General features: G+C 51.9%; 1 long non-coding RNA gene across 1 annotated transcript; it reads right to left on the bottom strand.

Moving 5' to 3' along the window:
- Positions 1-11,286: 11,286 nt before the first annotated feature.
- On the bottom strand, positions 11,287-17,296 carry LOC119258728 (uncharacterized). The gene is made up of 4 exons (XR_005128307.2): positions 17,201-17,296; positions 14,662-14,809; positions 12,726-12,861; positions 11,287-12,378 (listed from the first exon to the last, which is right to left on the bottom strand). It is a non-coding gene; the product is annotated as an uncharacterized LOC119258728 (long non-coding RNA).
- Between the last annotated feature and the right edge of the window lie 431 nt (positions 17,297-17,727).

The raw sequence follows: 17,727 nt of genomic DNA, 5'->3' as shown, positions 1-17,727 counted from the left end.
GATCCTGGCTCAAGGATGGCACAAGGAAAAGCTGGTGTAGGCTGAGGCATTTGGGGAGCTCTGTCAGAAAATGCTCTCAGCCCTTGGCTCAGCTAGACCTTGTAGGTACTGAGGGTGCCCGGCCCATCTGCCCAAGTGTCCATCTGCGTCCAAGCCTCGGTGGAGGACAGGAGCCCCAAATGCCTCCTGGAACATAATTCTTGGCCCCACGGGGGGAGCAGAAGCCTCTGCACTGGGCTGCTGGCTCAACATTTTTAGGTCACCCCACCCAATGCCTCCTCTCATTCTCCAAGCAGGAAGCCAGCGAAGATTTTGTCTTCAGCTCTGCAGTGTCCCTGATGGTGGTCAAAGGGGCCGCCAGGGTAGAGACCAGCCTGCCAGGGTGCCAGCCTGGGTCATTCTGCATGGTGTCTGCACACGGCAGGAGGCAGCGGGGAAAGGGAGCTGCTCCCCAGGGGCTGGGATTAAGGGAGGACAGAGGGGAAAGTCACAGGCTGTCCAAACCCACTTCCATTTCTGGACACCTTGGCTTCCATCTCCACGCTGGTTCCACCACGGCCTCCTACCAACAGCCTGGGTCTGGACCTGAGGACGTCAGCATCCGGGGATGGGCTTGCCCAGCACAAACAGGTCACACGGCTGGGACTGGCCACGCACTCAGAGGCAGAGCTTCTGGCCACCAGGTTCCCGTCCTCAGTCATTTAATGGAGGAAAGAATGGTTAAAAGGAGGGGCATGGGGCCTCCCTAGTGGCGCAGCGGTTGAGCGCTGGGTTGCGAAGCTGCCCGCAGCCTCTGCAGCACCAGTTCGAAACCTGGCAGCGGGGCAAGTGTCCCACATGGCGCGCAGACCTCTCCTGCCGCCCGCTGCTCCTCTCAGCAGTGTACTTCGTCCGTCTGCCTGTTCTGTTCCCCGCTCTGGCTCTGGTGAATTCTCTCACCATCCTGTGCCTCTGACTGTACCCAGGGCTTGTATAAATAAATAAATCTTAAAAAAAAAAAAAAAAGAGGGACATGGGGGGTGGCTGGAACATTTAATGAGCACCTATGTGTGCCAGGCACAGTGCAGACTTCTCAGGTGCTTCTCCCGATGTGCCACTGACCACGATGCTTGTTCCCATTTCACAGATCAGGACATTCAAGCTAAGAGAGGTCAAGGGACTGACTGCCAACCTGTATCAGAACCAGGGATCGAACTCACACGTCTGCTGGCTGCCAGAGTCTGCCGTCTCTGCTCCAGCGCAGGAGAGTGGGTGGGACCCAACTAATCCCTCAGCCTGGGGACAAAGTTCTCACTGGGGACAACGCCCAGGCTGAGGGACATCCTGAGCTTCTAGGCACGTAGGGTGACGGGATAGAGGGTACACTTTGTGAGCCATTCTCTGGAAGGGGGCAGGCAAGTGTTCGTAAGAGCAAAGTTCCTAAGGACAGAGAGGCAGACTTGGGGAGAGGATCATAGAAGCCCTGTTGCCGGGGGCTGGTTGTGATGGAGGAAGCTGTGCCCCCACGCCCAGGGTACTGGTGTTGTAGAGCAACCCCGCTCCCTTTGGTGGTGACGGGATTTGTCTTTCCCAATGTCTTGATGGCTTTGGTCTGGAGTGGGGGTGGGGCCGGCAAAGCCTGTATGGGATTAGCTCAGGACATCCTTTCCCCCTAACACTGGCAGGACCTGAAGCAGAGCCTGCCCTCCTGGGACGCCCCCTCGCAGCCCCCAGACTCCACCATGTGCTTTCCTTGCTCACTGTTTTGCCCCTGGAGGGACCGAGATGCCTCGGAAGAGATCTGAGGCAGAGACCTCCTGTGCCCCTCCGGACCGGCCATCCTCCAGGTCATGCTTCTGTCTCCCCGCCCCCCCACTCTCCCTGTGCACGGCCCGGGCTTGTTCCCACCTCTGCGGACTTTCTGCACCCTTAGTCAGCACCGCCCCCACACAGTCCCAGGCAGGGTCTCCTCGTGGCTGCTCTCTCCAGCGCTCTGAGCCCCAGGAAGCCTGGGTGGTCTTCACGTCTCTGGTCCCCAGCATAACTGGCGTGGAGCTCAGGGCTCAGCTCATGGCTGAGAGCAGGACCAGCTTTCTGGCCATCCTGGCATAGATGAACAAGCCACTCGTGGGGGGTCAGGCTGGAGCCCTGCCCCGCCTGGTCACTGCCCCTGGTCCTGGAGCCATCTCTTGGAAAGGCAGGTCTGGCAGCCTGAGGCCCTGGTCCAGGCCCAGACCAGTCTGGCTGCTCTGCATAAGGCCTCTACTCTGAGCCTCACTCCCCCAGGCCAGAGAGGAGGGTGAGCCCAGAATGTTCTGTGATTACAGGCTGTGGGTGCTGGCTGTGATTGTGCAAATAAGACCAGCGTGTTTCTAATAAAGCACTGAGTCATCTAGAAAGTAATGGGCACCCCACGACATTTATTCTTAGAAATTCCAGAGAACTGGTGACTAGCTCCCTCTTGGAAATGGGACTCCAACAACAGAAAGGGGAGGTCTACTAAAGCCCCCCAGTCCCTGATGTGGGCCCGGGGCCATCTTTGGACCCTCCCCCAAGGCTGGAGGGCACTTCATAGAGTCTGTGGCTGGTGTGGCCTTTGCAGTGGCCCAGGGCCATGCTCCCGGACACTGCCTTTCTCCTTCCAGCATGCATAGGCCTTCCTTTCTTTTCTAGTATTCTAGCCAGCACTCCCCCTGCTGGAGTGTCCCTGGAGGCCAAGGGGATCTTGGTGCAAAGTCCTTAACCCTTAATTCCTAGTCTATGGCCTGAAGCAGAATGAGCTAGGCCTCAGCAGCCCTTGCTGACTCATTCAGAAATTGCTAGTGGGATAGCAAGTGAGCTTGCACAGTGGCAGGGAGACTCAGACACTCTCAAGGCCCCCTCAGGGAGTTCAAAGCGCAAAGTCAGGTGTACAAACAACTCTTCAGCAACAGGTGTGGGGCAGCACTGGGTGGCGGGGGGCGGGGGGAAGGGTTGCATGAGCAGAGAGAAGTTTGGCACAATTAAGCATCCCAGCAGGCTTCCTGGAGGAAGGAGCATTTGACTAAGACTTCAAGGGTTGATGATTTTCACCCTGAGTATTGAAAGGGGAGTGAGGCGGAGAGAAGCCACAGCTGAGGTGGAGTGGAGTGAGGCCTGGGCTGGGTCGAGCACACCTGCTTTGAATCTCATTTCTGAGTACTGGCTGTGAGACTCGGGGTGTATTTCCTCACCCGAAGAGAAGGAAGATTGTGAGGATATCATGAAATGGCATGAGAGAAAACGCCCCATCCGGGCGTGGCTGGGGTGCCCCAGAGGCGCCCACTCCCTGGAGTCTGAATGTGGTGATGACCTGGCAGATACTCTGGCTGTCTCCGGGGTGTTCTAGATAGTCTGCTGCCACTGGTGTGAAGGAATCACTAGAGGTCAAATGCCCTCTGCGCCCATAAGCTCTAAAGTACCACCAGTCAAGAGAGAAAGAGCGTGGCTCGGGCAGAGCTGTGGCCCCGTCCTTAGGGCAGGTGACCAGGACTGTCTGTGTCCATGAACTTAATTAACATCAGTCCAGCCCCCGAGGGTGCCTGCCCACACCTGCTCCACAGGGAAGAGTGTTCTATGCTCTCTTCATAGCGGAGCAGAGGGGCTTTGCTCGAGGCTGTGTTCTGAGTGCCTCAACCCTCTGTCTGGCAGAAGCTTCCTTCCCCCAGCCAGGGTGCACCAGGAGGAGTAGCTGCCACCCAGTGACAGGTGCCTGCTCACACTTTTCTCCTCCAAACTAACTGCTCAATGGCTGCCCTCGCTCATCAAGGGGCCAAGACCCCCTCCCTGTATAGTAAGACACAGCAGGCCTCCCTGGAGGTGCAAGGGGTTAAGCACTGCACTATGAAGCAACACACAGCCTCTGCAGCACAAGCTCAATCCCCCGCCGGCCAGGAGCAACCCACATGGCGCGGCAGACCTCTCCTGTCTCGCCCGCTGCTCCCCTCAGCAGTGTATTTCAGTGGATCTGCCTGTTCTGCTCCCCACTCTGTCTCTGATGAATCTTCTCACCCCCCACGCCCCCGCATCTCTGGCCTGTACTCCTCCTCTTGTATGCATAAATAAATAAATCTTAAAAAAAAATAATACACAGTGTAGAGAACACAGGAGCCTTTCGCTTCATTTCAATCCACAAGTAGCTTCAGAAGCAGAAGCACAAACAGGCACATACCTGAGTTAATCACTACGTGATCTCAAGATAGCCCTTGACCAGGGAAGGCCTAGGTCCTGCCACACCCGGTGGCAGACGGCCAGCTCAGCAGGTGGACGTTGGGAGAGGTGAGGTGAAGTGGAGGAGGGAATTCTGACAAGATCGAGCTTCCTTTCCTCGGGCTGACAGCTGCTGCTTGGCACCTGTGCTGTGGGGCGGGGCACAGGGCTTCGCAGAGGTGGGCAGAGATGGAGCATACAGAGAACATGCACTCTGATTTGCCTGCACGGGTGGGGAAACTGAGGCCAGGGAGAGGTCACACTTGCTGAGTTAGCGAGGGAGCTGGGAAGCCAGAGTCGGCGTCTGTCTCAGGGCACAACCCCGTGCCAGGCACACACCGAGTGCACCTCCAACTGCAGTGTGGCCAGTGGTGGAGGAGGGGTGTGAGGAGACAGGACTGAAGTAGCAGAGGGTTGGGGGCGGTCAAGGAGCCTGGGCCGAAGTAGAAATTTGCTGAGGAAACCTCTGAACAGGCCCAGTGGACTGTGATGGGGACTGTGGGGGCTCTGGTGAGGGGTGTGGGAACATCCATTTGAGGAGTGTGAACCTGAACCCCTAAGTCATATAAAGCGTACTAAACCAAAGTTACCTCAATAAAAATGAAACAAAAGAAAGAGAGAAAGCCTCCGAAGTAGATGAGCGAGGCCAGCTTAAGGCGGTCAGCAGGAGGGACCCTTGGCCACATGATGACCATGTCTCCAGGCCCTGGCCATGCCATTGCACTGTAGCTGTGCAAGGTGTGACCCTTGAGAGAATCCAGGGCAAAGGGATTTATGATGCTATCTCACACAACTACATGCGAATCCACAATGACCTCCAAATAAAAGGTCTCATTAACAAAAGAAAAATAAAGGCCTCTGAGTAAGCTGGTAGAGAGGGCTGAGGATGGAGGGGCTGGCCAGGAGTGGACAGCAGAAGCCAGTGCAAGTGCTTTTCCAGCACACCCTGGCATGGCTCCTCCCCGGGGAGCAGGGGAGCACAGGCACTGTGCTGAACATGGTCTGTGGCCCAGAAGGGAGCCTCAGAGGGCAGGGGGCAGAGCTGAGAGGGGGCAGAGGAAGGCAGGGTGAGCAGGCGCCCAGGACCCTTACTGACAGGTGAGTAGGGCTGTGGGGGGGATGGGGGAGTGGGGTCTGCCCACGGCCCAGTGTGGAGAGTACAGCCGCTGCACCAGAGAGGAGTGGCTGCCAGGCTGCCAGGAGGGCTCTGGGGCACCTTCACATTGGTAGCCATTTACATTTGCAGACCAGGTGCCAGGCAGGCTCGGAGGCAGAAGTGTCACCTGAGGTTGGGAGGGTACTCAAGGGCAGGGCCACTGGGACGGAGGCTTTGGGCTTTCCTGGCCACATCTCCACCTCAACACACTCACTGAGCCCGCGTGGAGCAGGCCCGCAGGGAGGCAGATGCAGCAGCGCCCCTGGGCGCGGGGCTGGAGACACAGAAGGCAGAAAGATGAGATGGACAGGCAAGGGCGGGAGTTCGGTTCAATAGCGCAAGGTCTGAGATTTGCAAATGCTTCTTCCTATGTGCCTTGACAGCACCCAGTCCCTGAGGTTCCCGCCTGCATGGCCAGGCCCGCTTTCCTGGGTCTCACTTAACCGAGCTGCCCTCCCGCATCCCCAGGAGCCTGCTCCTCACCAGAGACAACCATGTCTAACACACTCAAGGCCAAGCCTGCTCTCCCCGCAGACCCCGCGCTAGCCCTGCTCACACGGACACAGCCCACCGGGTGCTCTGATCTGCCGGGAGAGACGGATGCCCAGTTACATAAAGTATCAAAGGGCAAGTCACTGAGATGGCATCTTTGCCTCTGGGTCTGTCGGTGACAGGGACATGTTCCAGCCCAGATGGGGGAGCCCAGCGCCGGGGGCCTGTTCTGCGAGGTGCTGGGTTGCCTCAGACTCCAGCTGCTTGTCCAGGGGCAAAGAGACTGAAAAGGTTGCTTGTCCATGCAACCTGCCAGCGCCTGCCCGACACTGAAGCCAGGTCTGTAAAATGGCAGCCCTGCTGGGGTCCTCCTCGAGCTTGAAGGGCAAGGCAGGTAGGAGGTGGGGAGACCCACACCCTGCCCCCCGTAGCTCTTGGCCACACTGGTGCAACATAATCTCATCTTCCAAAGTCAGAGACAATTAGACACTGAGTGGGACCCAGCCCATCTGGCCGTAGGCTGGGAGAAGTTCTAGAAGGAGATTTGATCCAAGTGTGCCATCGTTTGGGAATATAGATGGAGAAAGCTTTTGCAGAGAAGAAAGGACTGGGTAAGGGGTGCAAGCTGGGCACTGAGGTGGTGTCAGGTGCAGCCAGGAAAGTTGTAATGTTGCCTTGTCACCCGGGGGAAGGCCTCACCTCCAACGTCCAGGTGACGGGAGCCAGCCCAAGGAGATAAATGACCTGTCTAGGAGCCCATGGCCAGCAGCCAGAAGAAACCAGCTTGTCAGCCATATTCTACCTAGGCCAGCTCCATGGATGGAGAGGACAGAGCTCCCTGGAGAAGACACGGAGACACAGGCTGGGGTCGGACCCTGGAAGGTGCAGAAGTGCTACGAGGTATTGGCTAACTGCTCCACCTTTCAGAGTGGTGGCAGAGTCCTGCTTCCCCGGGAAACCCCTTTTTTGCTACTGGCTTTGACTTTGCTCCTGGGAGGGGACAGTGCAGGTCTTGAGCACAGGCCAGGCGGGGCTCTACTCTGCCCTCTGGTACTTCTTCTCTGGGTGACCTGGAGCAGATTTCTTATACTCCAGCTGTCCTCAGTTTCTTCATTGTAGCAAAATCTAATAATACATTGCCAGCTGCTGCAGATTAGCTTACTGTATGCTCAGAGCTGGACACATGATCGTGCACAGTAATGAGCAGCTATTAATATTATGTCAGCTGCGGGCCGCAGATACCTCCTCCGCAGTGGTCCCCACTTCAACCACCCAATCACCTCCTAGAGGTGGAGGCTCCAGCCCGAGCTGATGCTGCAGGATGGGGAAAAAGCTTCCAATGATTTGAGACAGGACACTGCGATTTGGGAGATGCCCTGAACGCAAGGAAATCCAGTGACTTCCCTGATCCTGCATCCTACATGTTTTTCACAGCATCGGAGTGGAGCTGCCTATCTAGACAGCTGGTCCCGCTGCGTTCCCCCTCACAGGAGCTATTAGCTGTGTCATGCATCCATTTGTAATGAAATGGAAGTGTTTTGATTTCTCTGGGAAGCCAGATTTTCTCCCAAATCCTTGCTGCTTTCATCCTTGGACATGAAACGGTCCTTTCTAATCTCCTCTGGAGGGGCAGCATTTATAAGGCGTCCATGAAATCTGATCAGCAGCTCTGCTTCTAGGCGGCAGCTTTGATCACTGGGAGGGAGCAAGTTGTCCCCAGCCTGGTGCTAATAGCCCCATGCATTATTGAAGAGCCGTGTTGCAGAGGCAGACACATCCAGGGAGATTTCCAGATTGCAGGTTGGAGTGTCAGCTGCCTCCCTCCTCTTTGGTGACGGAGCTTTGTAATCTGGCAGAGCCACTAAAAGTAGGCACCTGACAGGGCTGTCTGTGCAGCTCACCCCACCCTCGCCAGAGACTAGTTGAAGGGCCGCTGACATGGAACAAGCAAATAAGGTGAAACCACCACTTTCTAATTCTTTCAATTGCTGCTCCTCTGATCCAAATATCTGAGGAATGCCCAGGTCGCGTCCTCGGGAAAGTCATATCTGAGGATGGCACGCACACCTGAGGTCTCAGCTGATCATGGGCTGGGCTAATGCTGAACAACGTCCTCTTACCCTTCAGAGTAGGATACGGATATTCAGATTTTGGGCTAATCGGGGTAAGGCGAAGGTTGAGACTTAATTTTCGCTGAGAATTTGCTGAAAATGTTAAGGGGTGGAGGGCAGGCTCACTGTGCCTCTCCACACTCACCGTCGGCATGGGATAACCTAGTCAAACTCTCTTTTTTTCATTTAAAAACTGTTTTTTTAGATCAACAATGTACCAGTTGTGTATTTTGAACTGAAGAGATAACAATGGGCATGGACAAACAGGAGCCATCTGGCCCCCAAGCTGCAGCCTTCAAGGTGGCCCCAATGACCACTGCCTCCTGGTATTCATGTACTTAGCTCCTCCCACCTCCCTCTCCCTCCTCCTCCCTCCACCCCTATTAGGGTTGACCTAATCAAAAGAATATTGTGGAAACAGAGAGGGATGTCTGAAGTAAGGGACTGTGCAGCTGCTACCTTGCTCCCTTGGACCACCTGTTCTCCGCATGCCATGTTGTGAGGACATTCGAGCAGCCCAAGTAGCCATCTCAGGGGTGAATCTTCTAGCCCTGCTCCTGCCCTGGTCCTTTTGAATTTCCAGCCAATAAAAACCAGGAGATGATGTTTGCTGTTTCAAGCTGCTTCGTTTTAGAACAAAGCAAAAGAGAGCTAATACACTTGCCTGCAACTAGATATTGATAAATAACTATACCACTAGCTCTAAAGTTGTGACTATGAAAGCTGCTATAAACACCTTCATTAGGATGTACTGACCTACTTAGAAAGCTTGGGGAAGGCTCTGGAAGAGAGTCTGATCTGAGGCAGAAGGGTGAATCCAACTAATGTAGGTGAAAAAATTGGGGGAGAACACTTGGGAAGGGAAGCAGTCTGAGCCAAAACCCCCAGTTGGGAGGAGAGAGGGGTACAGAAACTATCAAGGAGGCCCAGGGGTTGCTGCACAGTGAGGGAGAGAGGCACACAGAGGGCCTAGCACAGTGGTGGGGCCTCTGCATCTGAAGGATTTACTACTCAGCCTAAGTGCCATGGGGTCTGCGCCAAAGGGTTTGGAGCAGAGTAAAATGCTCAGATCTATGCCTTTGCGGCTTCTTTAGCTTCTCCAGAGCCTGGCTGGGGGGTTTCCAGGGTGAATGGGGCAAAACCAATGAGAGCGCTGGGGTATCAAGAATCCACGTTACTCGTGAACATGGGGAGAAGTAGGCAGATTGAGAGCTATTCATGAGGTTGAATTGAGGCATTTGGAGGATAAAATGGTCACATAGGGTACAGGGGAGGAAGGTTTCTGGGAAGGGTTTTAGGTCACATAACAACGCTGGTCTGGAGGTCGAATCAGTCTAAGAGATTCAGAGAAATGCATCTAATGTCTGAGCCTGACACTGTCCAGGAAGTGCCTGGCAATCTGGAGGACATGGCCCACCCACCCCTGCCTTTGGGATGGGCCTGCTTTCTTAGTGCTCAAGGTCTAGGGGAGCAGGTGATACCAGAGCAGGACATATGGGGCCTGAAAACTTTTCAGGAGTCCTGTGAGGTAAAATCAATTTTTATTATCACACTAAGATGTTATTTGCTTTTTTTACTCTCATTCTTTTGAATGATAAAGTGGACTGTTCCAGAATCCATGTGGTGTGTGATTTTGCAGTAGATTAAATGCAGAAGCATATATGGTCATCAAGCTGTCTTCTATGAAACTAGACATGAAAAGATTTGCAAAACTGTAAAACAATGCTACTCTTCTCATTAATTTTGTGTTGGAAAACAGTTATTTTTCATAAAATAAGTTATATATGTTAACATATAGCAGGTTTATTATTGCTGATTTTAAGTAAATAGTGCAAACATTTCTCAGATTAAATGTCTAATATGGACAATATTGGCATCTATAACCAATCTAACCAGAAGCTCTTTGGTTTCCTTAATAATTTTTAAGCATATAAAATAGAGATCCAGAGGCCAAAAAGTCTGAGGATTGCTGACTGAGAACAAGAAATCTACTTTACTCTCAGGCCATTTAACTCTTCATTCCCCTCTTTCATCAGCAGCTGAATCATTAGTAAGATGCCACGTTGCTGCACAGCTACCTTGGAAATACCTGCTGCCAAATGGCTGCCATAATCAGGGGGATCCCACATGCTGCTCCCATCTGTAGTGTTCATGAAAACATTTTCTTGGGCTATAACTCATACAGAAACACCACTTCCTGTTTGTAGACTGCTCATATAAGGCAAATGTTAGGATGACCCTAGACATTAAAGGTGAAACTAGGGGTGACTATTTTCTCAACACTGGCTTGTTTTACTTCTCTCATTTGGGGAGTTTCTGGTGACGTTTTCTCTGGTTCCTTACACGCTTCTTTTAATTAGAATACAGGCCAGAGCAATTAGAAAACAACAAGAAATAAAAGGGGTCCAGGTTGGAAAAGAAGTGAAAATATGTTTACAGATGATATAATAACAGATATAGAAAACACTGAAGATACCACCAAAAAAATCATTAGAAATAATAAATGAGTACTGTGAATTGGCAGGCTACAAAATCATTACACAAAAATTTGTTGAATTCCTATATGCAAATAACAAGAAAAAATTGAGAAAACAATTCTGTTGTAATCATATCAAAAGGAATTCAACACCTAAATTTAGCAAAGGAGGTGAAAGACCTATATAATGAAAATTCTAAGACACTGTTAAAAGATACAGAACAAGACAAAGAGATGGAGAGATTTCCATATTTATGAATGGGGAGAAGTAATATAGTCAAAATGACCTTCTTACCAAAAGCAATGTACAGATTCAATGCAATCCCTATCAAAATTCCAATGCTAATTTTTAAGGAAAGAGAACAAAAATAATCACATTTATGTGGAAGTATAAGAGACCCCAACTATCTAAAGCAATCTTGATAGAAAAAAAAAGAAAATGGAGGAATCATTTTACCTGGCTTCAAACTATATTACAAAGCAACAGTAATTAAAGCAGAATGATTTTAGAATGAAACTAGATACATGACCGATGGACTAGAATGGAGAGCCCAGCTAGAAACCCACACCTCCATCGGCACTTACTCTATGATGAAGAGGCCATGGCAGTATGTGGAAAAAGGAAAATCTCTTGAACAAATGGTCTTGAGAAAATGGATTGACCACATGCAAAAGAATGAAACTACATCACTTTCTAAATCCATACACAAAAACAAATTCAAATGGATTAAAGACCAGGATGTATGACCCAAAACCATAAAATACATCAAAGAGAAGATAGGTGACATCTTATGATAATAAACAAATGAAAATACATCAAATTAAAAGTTTTCTGCACAGTGAAAGAAAATATCAGCAGAATAAAAAGAGCCTAGTGAGTGGGAAAAAATATTTACACATCATACATCCAATAAGGGGTTAATATCTAACTAAAATACATAGAGAACTCATGCAATGCAACAACAAAGAAACATACAACCCAACTAAAAAATAGCAGAAGATCTGAATAGACACTTTTTCAAAGAGGACATACAGATGTGGCACATGAAAGAATGTTCATCATCACTTATTATTAGAGAAATGCAAATCTAAACCACAGTGAGATATCATCTCACACCTGTGAAAATAGTTTACATCAAAAAGACGGGTAACAACAATTTGGCAAGAGTGTAGAGAAAAAGGAACCTTCCTATACGGTCAGTGGGAATGTAAATGGGTGCAACCATTTTGGAAAACAGCATGAAACTTCCTCAAAAAACTAAAAATAGAACTATCACAAACCCAGAAATTCCACTTCTGGGTATCTAATACCAAAAATATGAAATTATTACCTCTAAGAGTTATACAGACCACAATGTCTATTGCAACACTGTTCACAGAGTTAAGGCATGGAAACATCCTAAATGCCCATTGATAGATGACAGGATAAAGAAGATGTGGTGTATACACACTATGGAATACCATTCAGCTATTTCCAAAAGATAATATTTTGTCATTTGCAGTAAAATGAAAGGAATGTGGAGATTATGCAAAGCCATGTGACTCAGAGAAAGACAAATATTGGATGATTTTTATGTGCAATCTAAGGAAACAAGACAGATGAAAAATAAGCTGGTGGACGTGGACAGCAGAAGAGAGTCACCTGAGGGGAAGAGGGTGGAGGGTGGAGCAAGGCTGGAGGGTCTATTGGTGGTGGGTGAGACAATATTAAAATTCAAAAACAAAGACAGCATCCCAAACAAAAACCCTGGGCTCTTAGGGTCAAACTGTCTAAAAAGATTCCCTTATCTTTTGCTGAAGACAGAAGTCCCCAGGATGGCCGGGCAGGCTGGTCTTGTCCACAGTGGTGGCGGCTGAGCACCTAGCAGTTCATGGAATCTTCTGCACAGCACCCACTGATTGTACCTGGCTTCGGTCTCCAGTCTGTTTGGTTATTTCTGGCGAGAAAATTCAGCATGCTAGCTGGGAGTTCTGAGACATTCAAGGCCTTTTACCAACTGACACTAATTTCCTAATTCTAGGCTTATCTCTCTCCACATCTTCCATCCCATCGCCCAGTGATCTTTCTAAGCCACCAGATAGTTTGATCCTATTTCTCCCTGATTACAAATCCCCTGCCACTCCAAATAAACTTGAGGAATTAAATCCTCCATCATTAAATCATGCCTGATCCCTCCCACCAGCCTTGCTCAGCTACTATAAGATCCTTGAAGCTCCAGGAGTGTTCTTGCTTATGGGACTTTGTTTACATGGTGTCCACCCAACTTGTGCCCGAAACACCTACCTTCTTCATTCCTCCTCCTGTTGCTGCCGGATTCAGCTTGGAAGCATCTCATTTAGGAAGTCTCACTGACCGCTCCCACAAAGGCCACTGGAAGTCGTTCACAGACGTACCATCCGCTCTAGGACTGGGATCTCACCTGTGCAAATCAGAATGCACTGGTCATTAACAGGCAGTGTCCACTCTGATTGGTCAGTTTCTCATCCTGATTAGTTGTTGCCTGTGCTATTCTAGTTGTTAAATATTTTATTTATTTATTTATTTATGTATAAAGATTTATTTATTCATACATACAAGAACTGGGATATAGGTCAGATGCGGGAGGGTGAGAAAATTCACCAGAGACAAAGTGGGGAACACAACAGGCAGACTGACGAAATACACCACTGAGGGGAGCAGCGGGCACGACAGGAGAGCTCTGTCGTACCATGTGGGATTCTCGCCAGCCAGCCAGGATCTAATTGGCACTGTAGAGGCTGCAGAGGACAGCTTCACAGCGCTGTGCTCCACTGCCTGAGCCACCAGGGGAGGCCCCTGTTAAATATTTTCAAAATTATCCCTTCCAACGACCTTGAAAGAAAGCATTCAGTTAGTATTTGTTGACTGGATAAGTGACCAATGTGGTCTGGGCTCCAGAGTCACAAAGTGAGTTGGTTTAACAGCCCTGGACTCTGGGAACTTAATCTTAGAGATGATAATCAAGGTTCTTCATCTGTACCTGCAGCTCAGGACTGGAAAAACCTTGCACTGCCCTGAGGTTTGGCATCACCACCAATTGACAGTTTCTCTGGACCACACAATAGCAGATAATTAGAGCCTGAAAGTCTTTAATAACTGACAGTCTCTTTCCAACAGGCTGGCTCTTCCCACACCTGCACCACTAGACGCAGGGAACACCCCTCACTTAGAAGGAAATGCAATCTATGCTTCTTGGGTCAGTGACATTCTGGATCCAGAGGGATCCCTCTTGAGGCCTCGCCTTTACAACTGTGACTTACAGCTCACAATATAGGTTAGCCTCTTAACTGAATGAATTGCAAAGTGCTCCAATTGCTTGAAACGATTATGTACTGCAATCAATATCCTTCCATAAATTGCCTGGAAGAATTGTATTCTAAGTCCAATCTAATCATCGCTTCCATGTTGGAACAACCATTAAAACCACAGTGGCTCTGGCTGAAGACACTCTTCCTCATGGTCCATTAAACCACCAATCTGGGGTCACCCCTGACCCGGTGGAGAATATAAAACAGCCATTGTGGTATGGGTGGACCGTCTTCAGGATAAACACAGAACAAGTCCAGATGCCTGTCTTTGCAATTACGACCGCTCATGCCTCCCCTCCAGCCTTGTCTAGCTAGGTCCGCTCGTCCTCGCAGACTCAAGTTGTCCTCACAGACCACTCATCCCTGCAGGCCCAGGCAGCTGCCCTCCTGGGGATGACAATGTGCTGGGTCTGGGTGTGGCCCGTGTGAGCACTTTCTCAGGGTGTTTAAGAGGCCTATCCAAGTCTTAAATAAGTCAACAGATCAAGAAGCTGCGCTGGTAAGGCTAACACTGGAAAGGCCACAACTGGCACCAACTGCTGTTTGTTTGGTCATGGCTGGAGGATGTAGATTAGCCGTATTTTCCATCCATCTGACAAATGTTTCCTTGGTGCCTGCTAAGGTGCTGTGTGGGTGCTCCCTGGCATAACACACACACACACACACACACACACCATTTTTTTCCAGCAAAATGAGGAATGAAGCTTCACAGGCATCTACACAGCAGAATATGTTCTCTGAAGAGGAGCAAGAGAGACCCTCCTCCTGCCCCGCTCCCCAGGGGCAACTCAGACAAGGTCTAGATTCTGGCTTAGGGGAGAAAAGTGGAGCCAGGTGAGGCCTTGGGAGATGACTCAAAAGACAGGCTTCTGGGCTCTCCCCGGGCCACTCACCACTCCCCCACGCTGGGTTCGGGGGCCAGGCAGTGGGCAGTGTCACAGAACAGCAGCCACGTCCTGTCGGCTGCTGAGACCCAGTCTGGGAGCCACCAGCCAAGGCCCATCACAAGGAGACCTTCCTGCTCAGCCAGCTCATCAGCAGCTGTTGAAAAAAGAGAGCCAAGAAAAGCAAAGTCTTGGATGATGCATGGGCTGCTGTGTCTTTCTCATGTTCCTGTGGATTTTTCAATCGGAAGGAAGAGGCTTATCTCTGAGTTTTAATTGATTTTAGCGAGGCTCAGCCAGGCTAGATCAGATCTCAACTCCTCTGAGGTCCTGATGAATGGTCCTGATGCTAATAAGAGGGGCTGAGGGGCTGAAGAGGGGCTGAAGCCAAGGGGCAACATGGCCATCGAGCACCCGTGAGACTTCCCCTGTGGCCTTGGGCTCCTGGGCTGACCAGCCAGGATGGACCCCGCTTCAGGTTTTAGGGGTGGTGCTGGTGTGAGAATGGGGGTAGTCTGACCTGTAGGTGATGCAGAAGGACCTAGTGCGCCCTTGTAACTACAGCCCGGAGGGCTCTGATTCAATCATGGCCGGGGCACTGCTTCTAGCCCACCGCGCGGTACATCGAACTGCTCTCCTCCTGCCGATTCCCACGGCTGGTGCGCCTCTGAGAGCCTTCCGGGGCCTTTGCAGCTTCTGTCTGCAGCACAGTCAGTACTTGCTGACATCAAGGGTTCCCTTCCCACTTCCCGTCTCATCCCTCCTCACCGCCCCACCGTCCCCCGAAATCTGGTTCGGCTCAGCCTCTCTGCCTGGACTTGGACCAACTGCCACATTCTCTGGTCCTCGGCTCTCCCTGCAGGTGGGGGGCATCTACCAAGGACATTAGAGAAGGCGGCAGAGAAGATAACGCAGGTAGGGCAGCCAGCACCGTGCTCAGAGCACTCACATCCCAGGGGTAACCAACCCCAGCCACCCTCCCCAGCCACCAGCTGAGTCACATAATGGGCAGCAGGAGCTCTGGCTGGTACCTGAGGTGCTCAGTTCCCTGAGCCCTAATCCCTCAAGGTGGCTGGAGGAGGATCAGATGACACTGGCACCCTGCAGTGGGCGGGCTTCTGAGCTCAGCACCCCGGGCCTTTCCACAGCAGGACGCGAGTCTGCCGGTGCTCAGGCAGGAGATGTAATTCTGTCCACCAAGGGTTTGCTGGACGGCACCCTTGGGAGGATAATCCAGAACAGAGGGCACCCTCCTGCACATTGCCAGATGTGCAGAAATAGGGGATCATGGAGAACCCTCTTCTCACACTGACGTCCTCGGGCAGGCACCTGGCCGTCCCACACGCTCCCAGTATACACGCCCATTCGCACGGTGCGTGAACTCCTTCAGCTGCACAGAAATCCTCACGGCGCCACACTCATATCACCACAAACGCCCACAGCCTGGGAAATCTTGGACAGGGTTTGGGACAGTCTTTCTCCTGAGCGAGTCTCCGCCTTGAATCAATCCTCCACAGAGGAGGGAAATCCCAGCGCCTCCCTCTGAGCCATCTCTCTCTCTCTCTCTCTAGTGCCTCAGTTTCCTCATTTCCCACCCATGTGTACCCTGCCCTGTTGAATTTCCCCTTTGTGGGTGGCAGGTGGGAGCACCTGGAGCAGCACCCAGGCCTGGGGACCTTCCCCACCTCACCCCTGCTGGACCAGGATTTTTACCCAGAGGAGCATGTCGGAAGGGGCAGCCCAGGAGCTGAAAGGAAAGTGATGAGCAGGCGGGAAGGGGGCCTCTCCGCCCACTGGCACCCCCCGAGTGGCAGTGTCCTGCAGGACGTCAAGGACAGATGTGTTTTAGGGCGTTGACCAAATGCCTGGGCCTCGGTCATGCAACGGTGACTCAGGGCAGGAAGGAAATGATCACACACCCATTTGACAGAGGAGAAAACTGAGGTCTGGAGAGGAAAGAACTTCATCTAAGGTCACTGCAGAAAACACTGGAGTGCGAGCCAGACACTGCCCAGGCCCCCAGGCCAGGCCCCTCACCCCCACTGCCTCCTTCAGCAGGACCCTGGGAGGCCACCCCGAGATGCTGCTCCCCTCAGCACTGACGCTTCCCTGGCACTGCAGGCCGATGGTAGCAAGGAAGGGAGGGGTGTGACAAGGAGGGATGAGGGGGGGCAGCAGGGCCCTGGGGCCTGGGGATGGTGGTGGAGGCCGCAGGGGCCTCTTCAGCCCCCGCCAGGACAGGCGTGTTTGGGCTGGGTGGGGAGGCTGAGAACTTAGAGAAAGCAGCCAGAACACACACCCCCACCCCGCCATGTCCCGGCCCCCCACCGCACGCGGGCTCCGCCACTGTCCCTGAGCACGCCCAGGCACGCCCGCTCCTCAGCCTCTGCTGTGCTCAGCACACCCTCTTCTCTCTCCCCTCTCCATGTGGTACCCTCCTGACCCTGGGCTCAGCATGCCCCTGCCACAGATCTGAAACCCCAGAGGTGGGCGCCATGTCTGGTTTGCCTCCAGCCCCCCACACCTGGCTCGGGCTTGGAGCAGGTACCTGAGACATGTGGGCAGAATAAATGCTCCAATGGACACAAGGGCCTTAACACAGCACCCGGCAGGGCAGGGCCTCACAAGTATCTATTGAAGTGGAGCAAAGAGGCCCTGAAGGCTGGTTCCTGATGTCACAATGTCCCCATTTGGTCACCACCCCTCCCCCATCGCAGATGCATTCTTCCAGAAAACTGGGAACACTTTGAAGATCCTGCTTTGCTGTGGTCAAATTGCCCTGCCCTGGGCACCAAGCCCCTCAGTCTAAAAATGCACTCCCAGGACCCCTGCACACCCCCAACACACACCTGCCTCCCCTTCTCTCTCCCTCCTAACCTCCCCCCTCCCCAATACACACAGTTCTGGGTGCAAACACCTCGGCTGAGCCTCCCCTCCCCGCCCCCAGCAGCATTAGGGAACCTTCTCAACTTCCCACTACAATTTCAAAAGATGCTGATCTTTGTCAGCTGCATTAATGAATCACAGCCCAGGAGGCGCCAACCTTCCTAAAAATATCTGAGAACCCTCGGTACA

This window comes from Talpa occidentalis, unplaced genomic scaffold, assembly GCF_014898055.3.
Source record: "Talpa occidentalis isolate TD23 unplaced genomic scaffold, MPIMG_talOcc4v2.1 talOcc4.5, whole genome shotgun sequence".
Classification (NCBI taxonomy): domain Eukaryota; kingdom Metazoa; phylum Chordata; class Mammalia; order Eulipotyphla; family Talpidae; genus Talpa; species Talpa occidentalis.
Note: the sequence above shows the minus strand (reverse complement) of the source record. Positions and strands in the feature narration are given on the sequence as shown.